This window comes from Callorhinus ursinus, unplaced genomic scaffold (assembly GCF_003265705.2).
Source record: "Callorhinus ursinus isolate GAN/ISIS: 27379988/994484 unplaced genomic scaffold, GSC_fseal_2.0 scaffold63, whole genome shotgun sequence".
In the NCBI taxonomy this organism is placed as follows: domain Eukaryota; kingdom Metazoa; phylum Chordata; class Mammalia; order Carnivora; family Otariidae; genus Callorhinus; species Callorhinus ursinus.
In genome coordinates this window covers 1,687,835-1,702,803 of record NW_027397125.1, presented here as the reverse complement: position 1 = coordinate 1,702,803, position 14,969 = coordinate 1,687,835, and the positions used below count along the sequence as shown (strand labels likewise).

Genomic DNA, 14,969 nt, shown 5'->3' with positions numbered 1-14,969 from the left:
ATCGTATATTTGAGAAAGAAATCTCACGTAAAATTCAACCACAACTTTCAAATATAAAATACGGTATTATTATTAACTATAGTCACCGTGTTGCACATTACATCAGATTAAGAGAGTAGATCTTAAAAGTTCTTATCCCTAGTACAAAAAATTTGTAACCATGTGTGCTGATGATGTTAACTAAACTTATTGTGGCAATCATAAAAACAAAAAAATTTAGATGTGATTCAGAAGGAGAGTATCCAAACCAAAAATGAAAAAAAAAACAACAAAAGTTTTTAAAGATGTATTTATTTATTTGAGGGAGGGGAGGGGCAGAGGGAGAGAATCTTCAAGCAGACTCTCACACGGGGCTCTATCATCTCATGACCCATTAGATCATGACCTGAGCCAATACCAACAGTCAGATGCTTAAGTGACTGAGTCACCCAGGAGCCCCTAAAAAAAATGGTTTTTAATGAGAAGAGTCCATCTTTTAATAATTAGATTACCATATATATTAATAAAGTTTTTGGAAATACTGATTCTTCCCGTTTTTTTATAACTAGAAGAATATGTTTCATTAACTTACAATATTAATATTAGTAGCTAACCTTTATTGTGATAGATATTGTGCTGGGTTTTGCTTACTTTATCTCATTTTCTAGATGAGAAAATGGAATCTTAATTAAATAGCTGGTCCAAACCCACTCAGTAGTTGGCGGGGTAGAATGGAAACCCAGTCCTGCTCATAGCAAAGTCCTCACTCTTGACCATTATGTTGAACTTCAGGAAAATGATGGCAATGCTAATGGCAGTGGTGCTCCAAAATGAGAGCCCGAAGGTTCCTACTATCATGTCTATTAAAAATATGATGGTGTCTTGACTCCAGTGCAGAAACTGCTTGTCTCCTGACGTTTTTGTGGCCCCCAAAGGAAATATTAAAATAGGACTGCTCTGCTGGCTCTTTGGCTCTTGGAATCGCTGCTTACACTGTGAGTCATGATCTTGGGCCTCTGCCTCTGTGGACACTGACTGCTCGATCTTCACTCAGAAACTCCGGAGAGGAGACAAGGTGGGTGTTGCCCTATCATGGCCATGAGTAGTCACGGGAGTGTCGTGGTTTCTTTCCCATGTCATGCAGTTCAGAGTTCTGTGAAAGCACAGTGGGGCCAACCTAGGCTTGTAGATGAGGCAAAGGGGCCAACACCCACATTCCCACTCTACTTAACCCAGAGCAGCTCCACTTTTGAGGTTTTACGGAAGCTATCACTTGAAAATCACCGACCTACTGGGAGACAACATAACATGGTGGTAAAGATCATGGCTTTGGAGCTTGACAATGTGGGTTCAGGTCCAGGTTCTACCATTCCTGGACCGTGTGCTCACAGAGCAACTTAATCCACCCTTCTGAACCTCAGATGCATTCTGGCTCAAAATAGGCATCAGGAAATGGTAGTTATTAACACTACCATCTGGTCCCATTAGAGGGTGATGAGCTAGAGGGGAATCAGGTTAAAATCCAGAAAGAGAAGGGGAAATTCCTAGTGCTTTATAAAAGAGAAACTTGGGACCTGGCTCCCCAGACAGGTCTGCCTGTGTTATATCTTCTAATTGTAAAACTGAATATCACTGTAGAGAATACTCGATCCCTTTCCTGTTATAAATGTGAAAACTGAGATCCACAGAAGTTGTGACTTTTACCAAGGTTAAATTTAAAAACCTATAGCCTATAAGCCATTCTGTTTCTATCTCCATACAGGTTTTTTCTTTCTTCTGGAAATCTCTAAATTTTCTTATTCAAATAAATAAAGTCTTTTTCTATACATGGGGGGTGGTGGTGCTGATGTGAGCTTAGGGAAAAGGTACAGCACTAGACAACAAGGGAAGGAAAAAACCTTAAAATTTAGGAGGGATAGAGTTGGGGCTGCACATCTACCATATAGATATTTAAATATCATTATTATTGATGTAATAGGTTAAAATAAGATTGCATCAAGGCATATTGATTTTCACTTTTAAATCAGTCTGTGCTTTTCCTAGATATGTATAAAAATATATACATATATGTATATATTTTTTCATGTATACAAAAATATAGACTAATTAAAATGCAAATCAATATGCCTTAATGAAATCTTTTGATATATTAGGACAGACCTAACTATATTAAAAATGTTTTTCATATGATAATTTTCCAACCACTGAAAGCTAGGTCAACACATACTTAGTCAAAAACTAAAATGAAAATAGCTCCCTCCTTTCCTTCTTATACTGCGCAGACATGGTGAAAATCTCAAGCATCGGCTAACTCTTTGGCCACATCACACTCATGCCACATATGCACAAAAGGGGCTTTTGGTCCTGGACAACAGCAGCACAGAAGTCAACAGTGCGTGCTCTAAAGGATGCTTCCCAAAGTTTTTAACTGTGAAACATGCCCTGTCTTCCCTTGGAGACTCTTCTCGAGAATCCCAGAGTTCACCAAGTTCAACTTCTGACAATGTAATGCTAGTTTTAGCCTGCTGCTAATGGAAGGGAGTGCAAATGCACCCTATTTGGAATCACTGCAAAGGAAAGAGAAAGTGTGTCATTCAGTCCATTGTGAGAGCACTGGGCGGTCAAACATTGCAAATGCTTTGGAAAAGGATGACGTGGAAGAGTTCTGAAAAGTGCCTCTGTGAAATCCAAGGTCATTCCAGCTCCATATCAAAAGAACAAACTATTGTGAGTGCACTAAAAAAAAATTGAGAGCAATATGAGTCAAAAGAAAGTCTCCTCCTTAGGGTCAGTTTCTTTGCCAGTAAAAGGGCTTTCCCATCCCCCTCAATCACTAAGTCTAAATGGAACAAAACCCAACAAAATAAAGCAAAAGTGCTCCTGCCACCTGCTATCATCTCTTAGGATGTTTACTCGATGACTTCTCTTCTCCTCCTTTCAGCATGAAGAGGGTTGTTGGTATTTTGGATCAAAATTAGGCAACGTGATATTCTGACAAAACCCTCCGACGGCAGGAAACTCTGTTAGCATTTTGATAGAGTGAGTCAGGCAGCAACTGAGGCTCAGTGCAGTGATAAGAGCGCCACCAGCATGATGCTCTAAAATGTGATGGAAACGCAGGGCTTCTTTACAAGAATGACCTGCTTTTCCCAAGAAGTGCAAAGTGAAAAAACAATGAGTTAGCACTTTTTGCTTAGAAAATTGAGAAACATATTAAAGAAACAGAACGATCACATCCCAAGGTGGTGACAGCGTGAAAAAAACAGACACTTGCATGGACTGCTGTTGGAAATGCACATTAAATACAAATGTTTGTCAGGGAAATCTGGTGCTATTGTATCAAAAGCTTCCAGAGAAATGTATAGAGAACAAACTGGTGGTTGCCAGAGGGGAGGTGGCTTGGGGGGGTGGGGGATGGGCGAGATAGTTGAAAGGGATTAAGAGTACTTTTATGGTGATGAGCATCGAGTAATATATAGAATTGTTGAATCACTATATTGTACATCTGAAACTAATATAACACTGTATGCTAACTATACTTGAACTTAAAAAAAAAAAAGCTTTTAGGAAGATCTGGTGACAACATATCAAAAGCTTTCAAATTATACCCAGTTTTAGGAGCAAGCCTGACGCAACAATCAGAGATATGTTCAACATTTTATGAATAAGGAGGTTTATCACAGCATTATGATGCAGGAAGACTTTAAGTATCTAAATGTCCAATAATAGAGGATTATTTGAAAAATCTGTGAATATATGCAGATGGTGGAATCCTTCCCTACCATGAAAGTGATATTATAAAGTACTCTTTTTGATATGTGTCCTACTCAGGATTTTCTCAAGTGCAAGTGACAGGTACCCCATTTGAACTAATTTAAACAGAAAGGTGATTAATTGAAAGGAAGAGCTGGACCACCAAGTTCATGAAGGCAGGACACAGGGTGGTTTGAGGAATGGTGAGACTCTAGAACCAGGGACTCAGGACTCTCCTTTTCTCTTGTCTCTTCTTCCACTCCATCTCTAGCCTCACATCCTAACAACATCATCATCCAAGAGAAAAGGATTTTTCCTAAACTTGAGTGTGAAAAATTCCATAGAAGACTTAACTCGTCTGGCTCAGATCACATGTCTGCCCCTTGGACCAATCATTATGGCCAAGGATACCTGAGCTGCAGTGACTAGCCTGGTTTGTGTCAGATATCTACCCTTAGGTCAATGGCTGTGATCAAGGGGGCAATTTGGACCCTCCATGAGAGTAGCGGGGTGAATGGAATAGCACAGTCAGGGCCATTGGAGCAATTGCTGGGAGCTGGGGAAACCACCCTAATTTGTCTCCCACAACTTCAGTTGATAATATGATTTGTCAGTGCTTTCCACAGTAGTTAGTCCTAGTCTTTTTGTGACATTAAAGAGTACCTTTGTCTTACTTTATTTCAAGAAAAGGGATTCCTTTGTGACCATGTGGTTGGGAAGTGCTCTGGGATAAAGGGCATTGGGTAGGGGTTGCATTGTTGGAGCTGTGCAGAACTATCCCCAGCCACATTGTCTGAATGGGATCGGACAGATGAGCTACCATCACTGAAAAAAGACTTCATATCCTCCACAAAACTCAGCAGGTAAGAAATGGTCATGGGAAACAGCCATTTATTATATAGAAATCCAGTAGAGCATTCCTAAAACACACTGATTTCTAACTAACCAGAAATGAACCCTATTATGCTATCAGAGAGATACCATATTTGAACCATATACTTGAAAGAGAAAGAGAAATACGCATGAGCCTTTAAAAATCTAATATCTCAAGAAAATAGAGACAGATGACTATGACACATGATGGTTATTTTAAACATGTTCCCACAGCAGTGAAATTCTCTAATTCTGTTTGAAAAGAGCCAACAATATTGTAGGAAGTATTCTGAATGAAACAGCAATGCTGCTTTTCTAGATTTTTTTTCTTTGGTATACAGTTGTAGATATCTGTGGACTCTCATCTACCAGAACTGGGGGATTTAAGAAGTGAGCAAAAGATGGATTGGAAATGAACTCACAGATTTTTTTTTTTTTAAATGGAGAGAGTAGTAAATGTGTAGAGACTGCTAGCTGGTGAAGGTTTGAAAATCGATCGAAAGAAATTTAGTTGTTGCTTTTTGTCCATCACTAGGCAGAATTCCACAGCGCACCTAATTGACCAATGCAACCTAGTTCTCCCTTATGAAAAGCACACCATTTATTTTATATCGTTTCTCATATTGTTAAACTGAGAGAACTTCAATATTTGCCTCTTTAGAGTTTCTTTCCAAATATAAATTCCTCTGAACACCTAGGCCAGTACTGAGGAGATGTGAGAAACAACACAGCAGGGGTATTTGTCCAAAGACCCTTCAAACGCTGGTAGTTCACACACCATTTCAAGCCAAGCCTCAAAGAGGAGTAGAAGCCAAAAAGCCAGAAACTCTGAGGCCTTGGTTCTATAGCTGACTTTTTACATAACCTTATGTAACTTGGTATTTTTGCAACCGAATTTTTCCCATCAACTTCTGCAGCTCTAGAGAAGTTGCCCTGTTATTCTGGCCAATTAACAGAAAGACAATACCTCAGACCCTTCCAGAATCTTGAGTGGAGGTAGAGAAGAATGTGCTAACCAGTTTGTGAAAGAGAAATTGGGTGAAAAAAAATAAGCTCTTTGGTATACACAGCTCCTTAGTCTTTTAAATATTCTCATCAAATCCATTCACTGGATTAAAAAAAAATCAATTGTTTCTCCCAATCAATGTATCTAGATAACGGTACTTGCAAACCCAGTGAGTTTGGATTCTAGTTGCTAAGTTTTGTGCATGTTTATTTTCAGAATTAAAAAACAAATAACTTGGGTAAATACTGTTTACAAAGACTCCAGATAAACATTTTATATAAATAAAATCTATGCAGGAAGACTGTATTTAAAAAGGGAAAACCCTGCTTCCTGTGTCTGGCCTTAAGAAAGGAGACTCTTTCAGGGTCACCTGTCACTGATCAGTGTTTGAAATTAGGATTTGAAATCTTTGGTCTGAAAGTCGAACCTCAAACTATCAGATTACAAAGTAGTTATAACCTGGAAATCATATTTTAGCAACAGACATGTGTCTAGGCTTGGAACCTGCTTCCGAATCATATGCCTCAGACACCATAACATAATTTAGTAGACAACTGTATCTCGGTTCCTTTATTTATGTGTAGTTGATCCCAAGGCCACAATTAAAATCCCTCAGTTATCAGGCTCTCGTTTCCTGAATGGCCGAGTAGGGTAACATCAGTCAGTAAGAGAAAAGGAATCTGTGACTGCGTGAGAAAGAAACTGCGTGCTTCTTTGCCCACATCACCTCAACAATTAAAAGGGTAAGGGAAACCAGCAGGGGTGCACGCATGCACAAGAGAACTGACTACCATGGCCTAACCTCACTAATACATGCTAACATGTGTTTTTAAAAAGGTTGAAACAGAACATTTCCAATTTTCCCATGTTCTTGATGTCTTACTGCTTACGGCATTGACAGTGAATTTCTCTTCCTGGACATCTAGAAATACCCACCGACGGCAGCGGAGATGGTGTAAAGGTGTGGTGACTTGTCACAGGTATCCGTCTACAAGGGTCAAAGCCGCTGAGTCTTCCCCATGACTGTCCGTGCAATCCTGGTACCATCTGTCCACAGAAGAGTGTTAGGTAGGTGAGATCTGCACAGTCGGGGTTGCTTTGGTGGCGAAAACTCTTGCTTCAGCAAAGTGGGCAAAAGAACAAAGCTGATGGCTTGCAGCAGTGGTCGCATTGCTGATGGCAGAGGGATGGACTGCCCGGGATTCTTTTTCCCCTTTAATCTTTAAATTGCCCTTTTGCAAGGCAACAATTCACATTCTAGTTAGGCATTCATCTCTGCCTGGTTAGTGTGATCAGCCAACCCCTACAGCCATGGACCTTTGCTAATGGCTCACTACTGTGGGGTCCCGGTTCATTTTCATCTGCTCTGTGGGCGCCAGCCAGTCATTGTAAAGAAGTGGGTGTCCTTGGAATCTTAGAGCTGGAATGAAGTTTAGCAATTGTCCAGGTCTGCCTTTTTACAGATGAGGCCTGGTCCACGTCCAAGACCTTGTGATTTAGTAGGTCCCATCAGAACCGGGACTAGAGTCTCGCCTTCATAAATTCTGATCCAGTGCAAACTGCCTCTCTTGGGAAAGGAGACTCTTCTAGAAGCCCCAGAGGAAGTTGACGTTCACATTTTCCTTCACATTTTGGACCAAAGAGAGTGGCAGTAGAACTTAAAGGCCTTTCTTCTCTCACCACAAAGTGACACGGTGACAGGAAATAGGAAAGCAAGCAAGATGTAGTCTAACAAGATTACGGTTAGATTTCTTTCTTCTTCGTTATCTAGGTGCTTTGCCGTAATTGTTTGCTTCAATACTCATTCATTTATTCTTTCAACAAATATCTGCTATTCTCCTAAGACCCTAAAAGACTGAATAGATTATTCAGCACAAATTCCCCACTATAAATAGAATAACAAGGTATAGAGACTGTTGTGAGAAAAGATGATTGGGTCACCTTCATAGACTAACTTGTTACTCGCTGAGCATTCCCTGTAAGCAGAAAACTAATAAAGCAAACAGTTGGTAACATTGTATTTGTTGTTAGCTGGTAATGATTACATGAGGGCATTCATATTCATTGGGTGAAAAATTCATTAAGCTGACCACTTACGACTTGAACACTTTTCCATATGTAATTATACTTCAATTAAACATTTCTTTAAAAAGATTTATTTATTTATTTTAGAGAGAGACAGAGAGAGCTCAAGCGGGAGGGGCAGAGGGAGAGGAAGAGAGAATCTCAAGCAGACTCCTTGCTGAGCGCAGAGCCTGACGCCGGGATCAATCTCACAACCCTGAGAACACGACCTGAGCCAAAACCAAGAGTTTGCCACCAAAACCACCCAGGTGCCCCACAATAAAACATTTTTAAAAGATGCCTACCTTAGGAAGCAATTAATAGACACAATCCTAGTTCTCAAGGAGCTCATATTTTAATACAGTCGCCCTATAATACAGTAGTCCCCCCATATCTGTAGTTTTGTTTTCTGCAGTTTCAGTTACCTGCAGTCAACCATGGTCTGGAAGCAGATGATCCTGCATCTGATCTATCTGAAGCCTAGTGTTAGGCTACATCACCCTATGTCACGCACCTCACCTCATGTCCTCATGCAGGCATTTTATCATCTCACATCATCAAAAGAAGAAGGGTGAATATAGCACAATGAGATTTTTTTGAACAAGACCATTTTCCCATAACTTTCATTACAGCATATGTTATAATTGTTTTATTTTATTATTGTTGTTAGTCTCTTAGTCTGCCAAATTTATATTAGACTTTACCGTAGGTATATCTGTATAGGAAAAAAATGGAGGGTATATATACGGTTCAGTACCCTCTGTGGTTTTAGACATCCCGTGGGGGGCTTAGAATGTAACCCTCCATGGTAACTGGGGACTACTGTTTTTATGGGGGGAAAAAAAAAAGGAAGAAGTTCTCCTCTTTCATTTTACAAAGGAACCTACTAAAGCCTAAGAGAGGTCACAGGGCTGGTTTTGGTAGAGCCAGGGGTAGTACCTGGTTTTCCTGGTTGATAATCTCTCCACATTCTCTCTTCAACAGTCTGGCCTTCTGTTTTAAGGGCCATCTTTGAAGAGAGTCACTCAGAAAAATGTATGACTTCATTTCTTCTTGGCCTGTTCTAGCCTTTCTAAACTGTAAGCTAAAAGTTTTCATCTTTATTCTGATACATTACACTGTAAATGCCTGAAATTTGATAGAGTTACCTCCTTTCGATGAAGTTCATTTGATAGAAACAAAGAAGGTTGCCTCTGTACCCCAGTACACACTTAAACCACTCAGATTCTCTTTCATCTGAAAGGTTTATTTTTTTCCATTTGCAAGTCTGTGATTCTTTTTATCATTCCTGAAGTTGACAAAAATGAGTATGTGACAATTCTCCACTTTTGAGGAACCAGTCACACTATTATATATCTTCGCTGAGATATCTCTTCCCAAAAAATTTGCACAACCAACTGTTCTTCCACATGAATAGTGAGTGGTACTGAAGGGCTCCTGCAAGGCTGTGAGGTAGGCATGCCAGTGATTGTGAGAGCATGTCAGGGGGCATGCCAGTCAGCTGTAGGGAGGGCTTGGAACACGTCAGGCGCATGGCGCTGGTCATCTTCTATGCCATCTCTGGGATCCCCTCTCCCAGAGCCATATCTTCTGGAAACCCTAAGAATACATCGGGCCCTCTAGGGACCTCTAATTATCCCAGAAGTAGCCACAGAAGACCAAACAATGGTTTATAGAGCCCACTCTTACTTGGTCCTTTCCCTACACTACTGACCCTTCCTAGTGTGGGCTCCTTTTCCTCACCCCACCTCTTATTACATAGATATTATCCAAAATCTTATCCCCCACTTTTAACCCATATTCACATTCTGTAGGCAATCTCTTCCATAGTCTCAACTTCCATCCATATACTAAGGACTCCCTGTTTTATTTTTGCCTCTTGCTAAGGTATCTTTGTAGTACCAAAGTTCATATTCCGAACGGTCTACTGGAAATCTCCACAGGGGTGTTCCATGGGCCCTTCTGTCTGCATAAAAGTGCTTGTTGTCCTTCCTGCTGAATGGTTTCTTCCTCCTGTGTCTCGGTGAGGATATATTATCCATCAGATATTATCCATTCAAGCCAGAAGCCAAGAGTCATAGACTTCTCTTCTCTTCCTTTTATCAGCCATATTGTTACCTATTAATTTAATCACCTAGAGGAATTGGTCACTATTGATTACCTATTTCATACTTGTTTCATTCTGTTTTTGGTTTTTTTGGGGGGGGGCAAGGGGAGAGGGAGAAAGAGAATCCCAAGCAGGCTCCACACATAGTGGGGAGCCTGATGCAGCGCTCGATTTCATGACCCTGAGATCACAACCTGAGCCAAAACCAAGAGTCTGATGCCTAACTGACTGAACTACCCAGGTGTCCCTCATTTATTTTTTTGAGAATTAAATGAGAAAGTCCATGTAAATCACTTAAATAGTGTCTGAGTAGTAAATATTCATCGAGTTATGATTATTAGTCCTAGTAGTATTATCACCACTACTATAGCTGCTTTGATCAGAGAGATGGGTGGGTGGATGAATAGAAAGATAGATGAATAGATACAAAAAGTGACAGGATTCAGGTATCTGACACTTTACATTCATTCAAAATATTTGTAGTCTGCTGATACCAATCCCAAGGCATGGGTTGTTTCCCCACACCCAGCAATTCTCTGACACCTGCTGGGGGTCCTACAGTTCAACTTAATTCTGACGTTGTCTACCTGGACATAGCATCAGATTCCATAGGTTGAGGGCTCAGTCCTATAAGACTACCCTGCATTTCAGATGCCAATTTCAAGTTCAGGTTGTACTTGTGCTCTAATCATCTGTTTGTAGATCGGAGAGGCTCCTACAACCCCCAACTTGGGTTCAATTAATTTTCCAGAGTGGCTCATAGCACTAAGGAAACCAGTTTATTCACTTGATTACTGGTTTATTACAAAGGATATGAATCAACAGCCAGATGAAGAGATACATAGGGCGAGTCCCTGAACACAGGAACTTATGTCCCCGTGGAGTCTGGGGTTTAGCACAGCAACACATGGATGTGTTCTGGTGCACCAACTCGAAGTTCTCAGAAGCTTAGCCTTTTGGATGTTTTGGGAGGCTTCATTACATAGGCCCAATTGATTAAACCATTGGTCGTCGGTGATTGAACTCAATCTCTTGTCCCTCTCCCCTCCTAGAAAGTCAGGGTATGGGGGTTAGAGGTTGGGTGGGACTGAAAGTTCCAACCTTTTCATCACATGGTGGGCTCCACTGGCAACCAACCCCCATGTTTAGGTGCTTTCCAAAAGTCACTCATTAACAATAAAAGATACCTTTATCACTATCATCACAGGAAATTCCAAGGGTTTTAGGAGCTCTGTGTCAGGAAGTGGATGAAAACCAAATGTGTATTTCTTATTATAAATCACAATATCACAACCACTATTTGCCAGAAACTCTTCTAGGTTCCGGGGACACTAGTGAACAAATAAGTATCTACTCTTATGGGCCTTACATTTTAGTGAACAAAGACAGGGATTATGTACATACATAAATACATAAATATATCTGCAGTGATAAGTTTTTTCAAAAAATAAAGCAGGGTAAGGGGAATGAAGGGTGTGGTGGACACTATTTTAGATAGGGCAGTCAGAATAATATCTCTGATGAGGTGACATTTAAGAAGCATCCAAGCCAGGGGAGCAGTGGGTGGGGTGCCTCTGAGTGTGAGTATACAAGGTATATTTCAGGAAACAGCAGGAGGCCAGTATGACTGGCATGGGAAGCAGAAAGAGGAAGGGCTCATTGGTGGTGAGGTGGTGATCTCATCTCACCTGATATAATTTTTCAAGGTAAGTGTTATTATATTGAACTCACAGGTTAGAAACTGAGGCTTGTAAAGATTCAATTATTTGTCCAACTGCCTTCAAAATACTTCCATAAAGTCTCAAAATAAGCCTGTTCTTTCTGCTGCTTCCTCTCTGTCTTTGCTCTAGTTCAGAGCCTCTTTCTGTCTTGACTGGACTATGGCAGTAGACTCTTAACTAGCTTCCCTATTCCTGGTCTCTTCACCTCTAATGCTCCGTACCATGCTCAGAATGACATCACAGCTGAGTGTATCACTTCCCTGTTTAAAATCCTCCCATGGTTTCCCCTCCTCCAGATCAGAGGGTCAAGGTCAACTCCGGAGGTAGACCAGGCTCATCTCTGCTGCTCATCTTCCTATCATGGCCCATGCACATGGTCCTCCACCCATGCCAGATCAGGCCTCCTCTTATCCCCGTGCAGATGCAGATGCTGCTTTCTCAGCTTCCAACTTCCCCTCTCCTCTTGTCTGTAGGGAGAGCCCCAGTCCGCATTCATGATACAGCTGAGGGAGCCTCCCTTCCCCTCCCTGTGCTCCTATGCTTTGTATATACTCCTCGTTACACTTCTGATTACATTGTGACTGCCCGGCCCTCTCTCAAGTCAAGAGAGGCCTGGGCCACCCATCTTATGAGATCTAAAGATACTGAATATGAAGATTCAGAATTACAAAAATGTGCAAATTTGAATACTTCCATAACACACATATGCACATGCATGCATGCACGTGTGCACACACACACACATCCATTGCTAGATGAAGAGGGACTATGCTGAAACTTGGAACAAATGACCCATATGAATGAATGAATGAGTGTGTCTTACCATGTGGAACAAGGAAAATAGTATCTTCCTTGGTAAATGGTCAGAATATAGACCACACAGAAGGCACACAAAAGTCTTTAATTTTTTTTTTTTTTTATATCCTTGGCGTTTCTGCTAAGAGGCCAATGAACTGGAACATTTTTATTTATCAGGGAAATAAAAGTAGGATTGCTACAAGGCCTCATTTCATGGGAGCAACTGTGACCACAAGGCTCACACGTAAGAGGTTCTCCTCAGCTCTCTTGAAAGCTGGCTTGAGGGCTGCTAGCTGCTTGCTCCCATTTGAGCACCACAGGCTCTGGTTTCTGAAAGGCATGGGGTCAAAGGAATAGAGAAATGCACAAGTCAGGAGATGTTGGTACTCTTCCTGGGCTTGCTGCTGGCTTATCTTTCCTCAAATGGAATTCTATGGAGTATAGGCATATGGATATGCTAGAATTATATCCATTGAGGATATAAAGCAGCTTATGTCTTACTTTCCTAAATATAAAAGTCACATGAAAACACTTCAGAAAAATGGGATAGTGTAGGTCAGTATAAAAGTGGAAAATTACCCAGGAAAGGGAAACTGATAGTGAGTTGTATGAGTTAGAATTTCCACAGGATAGGGGCACCTGGGTGACTCAGTCAGTTAAGCAGCTGCCTTTGGCTCAGGTCATGATCTCAGGGTCCTGGGTTCAAGCCCCGCATCAGGCTCCCTGCTCCATGGGGAGCCTGCTTCTCCCTCTGCCTGCCGCTCCCCCTGCTTGTGCTCTCTGTCAAATAAATAAATAAAATCTTTTTTTTTTTTAAAGAATTTCCACAGGATAAAGGTATCTGACTTCAATCCCTTCCAGGCTAATTCTTTGGGGGAAAAAAAAAATAATGTTTTTGAAAATAGCAACATAATCATTTTTGGAGTTACTACAAGCCACTTGGGTTCTGAAAATCCCACGAAGCTATACCAACACCATGGAGGAAGTTATGTTTTTTCAAATATAATGTCTAACAATCAAAAAATATTTGGAGCCATTGTCTACTTTCTTTTTCTTCCCATCCGCTTTCATTGTAAAACGACAGGCAAATGCATTTCAAAATGAAGTATTCTAACCCAATATAAATAGAGGACACGGAATAAAAGACTATTTCATTCTGGAGTCTGGCAACAAAATGTCATAACCTTTGCCCTAAGAGTTTGATTTTCAGTAAAATTTCTTTACAGAGTTTTCTAGCAACCAAGTGTTTTGAACGTTAAATGTGGGAAAATTTTACTTGAGGGCAGCACTGCTTTCTAGGATTTGGTCCAAGACCTTTAAAGTGAACGTTGAATAGGGCCTTTTAGAATAGTTTCACTGACTACTGCTTGATCTGCAGCAAAGGCCCCTGAGGCCCAGGGATACATCACACGCTTCGATCACCACCACTGAGGGACAGAAGACCCTCAGTACATTTTTGTTGAACTGCATTTAACTGAACATGCCTTCTAGCTTTCATCAAATAAAGAACTGGAAGACCACCACATGGTATTTCAAGGCAGTGTTTCTAATGCCCGAACAATGTTTCTTTACACATTTTGATGTTTTTTCACAATCTCAGGCAGGAAGAAATATACCACCAAGTGACAAAGTGTCCTCCCCCCTGCCCCCCCCCCCCCCGGAGGACTGCTGACAAACTAGGGCTTGAAGGGGCTAGAAAGAGCTTGAATGCTGGAGCTGTCCATGTGTTACTGGGTACCTCACTGGATCTAGACCTAGCTCCACTCTGGCCTTGGTAACTCAGGTGGGGTGTGGAGGCAAGGGATGAACATTTGGAGTTAATCCCTCTTCTAAATAGTCCCTTGGATTCCAGATGCTTCAAGAAATACAGAACATCTCTGGCTGGGGTGAGTATGTGGGAAAAGAGGCAGGCATTTTAAACATAAACTCCCCAGCTGGGATGATCAGCCTGAAACAGGGCATCTAACCTTCCCCATATGTTAAGATTAGAGAAAGAGATTGTAGGACTTTCAGTAAGTAGCTAGGGTGCAGGTTCCCTTTTTATTATATAAAAGTATCCATTACCCATTATCTCACTGTCCAGCACTCATTTGTGGGAACATCTGTTTCCCTTACTAAGCTGTGGGTCCGTTTAAGGACAGGGATTGTGTGATTGCGTAATGTTTTGCCAAATTTGCAGGATCTAGCAGAATCATTGATGCACAGGCTTTCAGCAAATCACTCAAGTGGATGAATTTTTAAATACTGCATGTATTTCTTTGTAATTTGTCAGCTTTGTATAGGGGGGGGAAATGTCCCTTTCTTCTAATAGTGGAAGACTAATATGCTGCACCTGGGATTAATTTTAGATTTCAAAATGTTCTCACTCCATATTTTACCCTCTATATTGAAAAATGCCACTTTGTTTCATCTCGCCTCCTATTGAAAGTCTATGAAGCACTTAGCACCTCTGAAATTATGTGAAGAGCTACATTAGCAGCATGGGGTGTCTTTCTCAGGGCCCATGGCCAGACCTTACTGACATGGCTGGGTTCCTATGCAGATATAGTCTAATAAGATGCATACATTTGTCCAATATGCTGAATAATGGTGGAGGTTGGGGATTCAATAAGTTAAGGCCAATTATTATCCTGACAACTTACATGTATTTTAAGGACTAGAGCAAGAA

The 14,969-nt window shown here is 41.0% G+C and overlaps 1 protein-coding gene and 1 long non-coding RNA gene across 4 annotated transcripts in view; one reads left to right on the top strand and one right to left on the bottom strand.

Annotated features, from left to right (window-relative positions):
• Positions 1–14,969, bottom strand: part of PRTFDC1 (phosphoribosyl transferase domain containing 1) — a 91,201-nt gene that overhangs the window by 35,997 nt on the left and 40,235 nt on the right. The window lies entirely within an intron of this gene.
• On the top strand, positions 4,490–7,910 carry LOC141371266 (uncharacterized). The gene is made up of 3 exons (XR_012376074.1): positions 4,490–4,595; positions 6,538–6,679; positions 7,784–7,910. It is a non-coding gene; the product is annotated as an uncharacterized lncRNA (long non-coding RNA).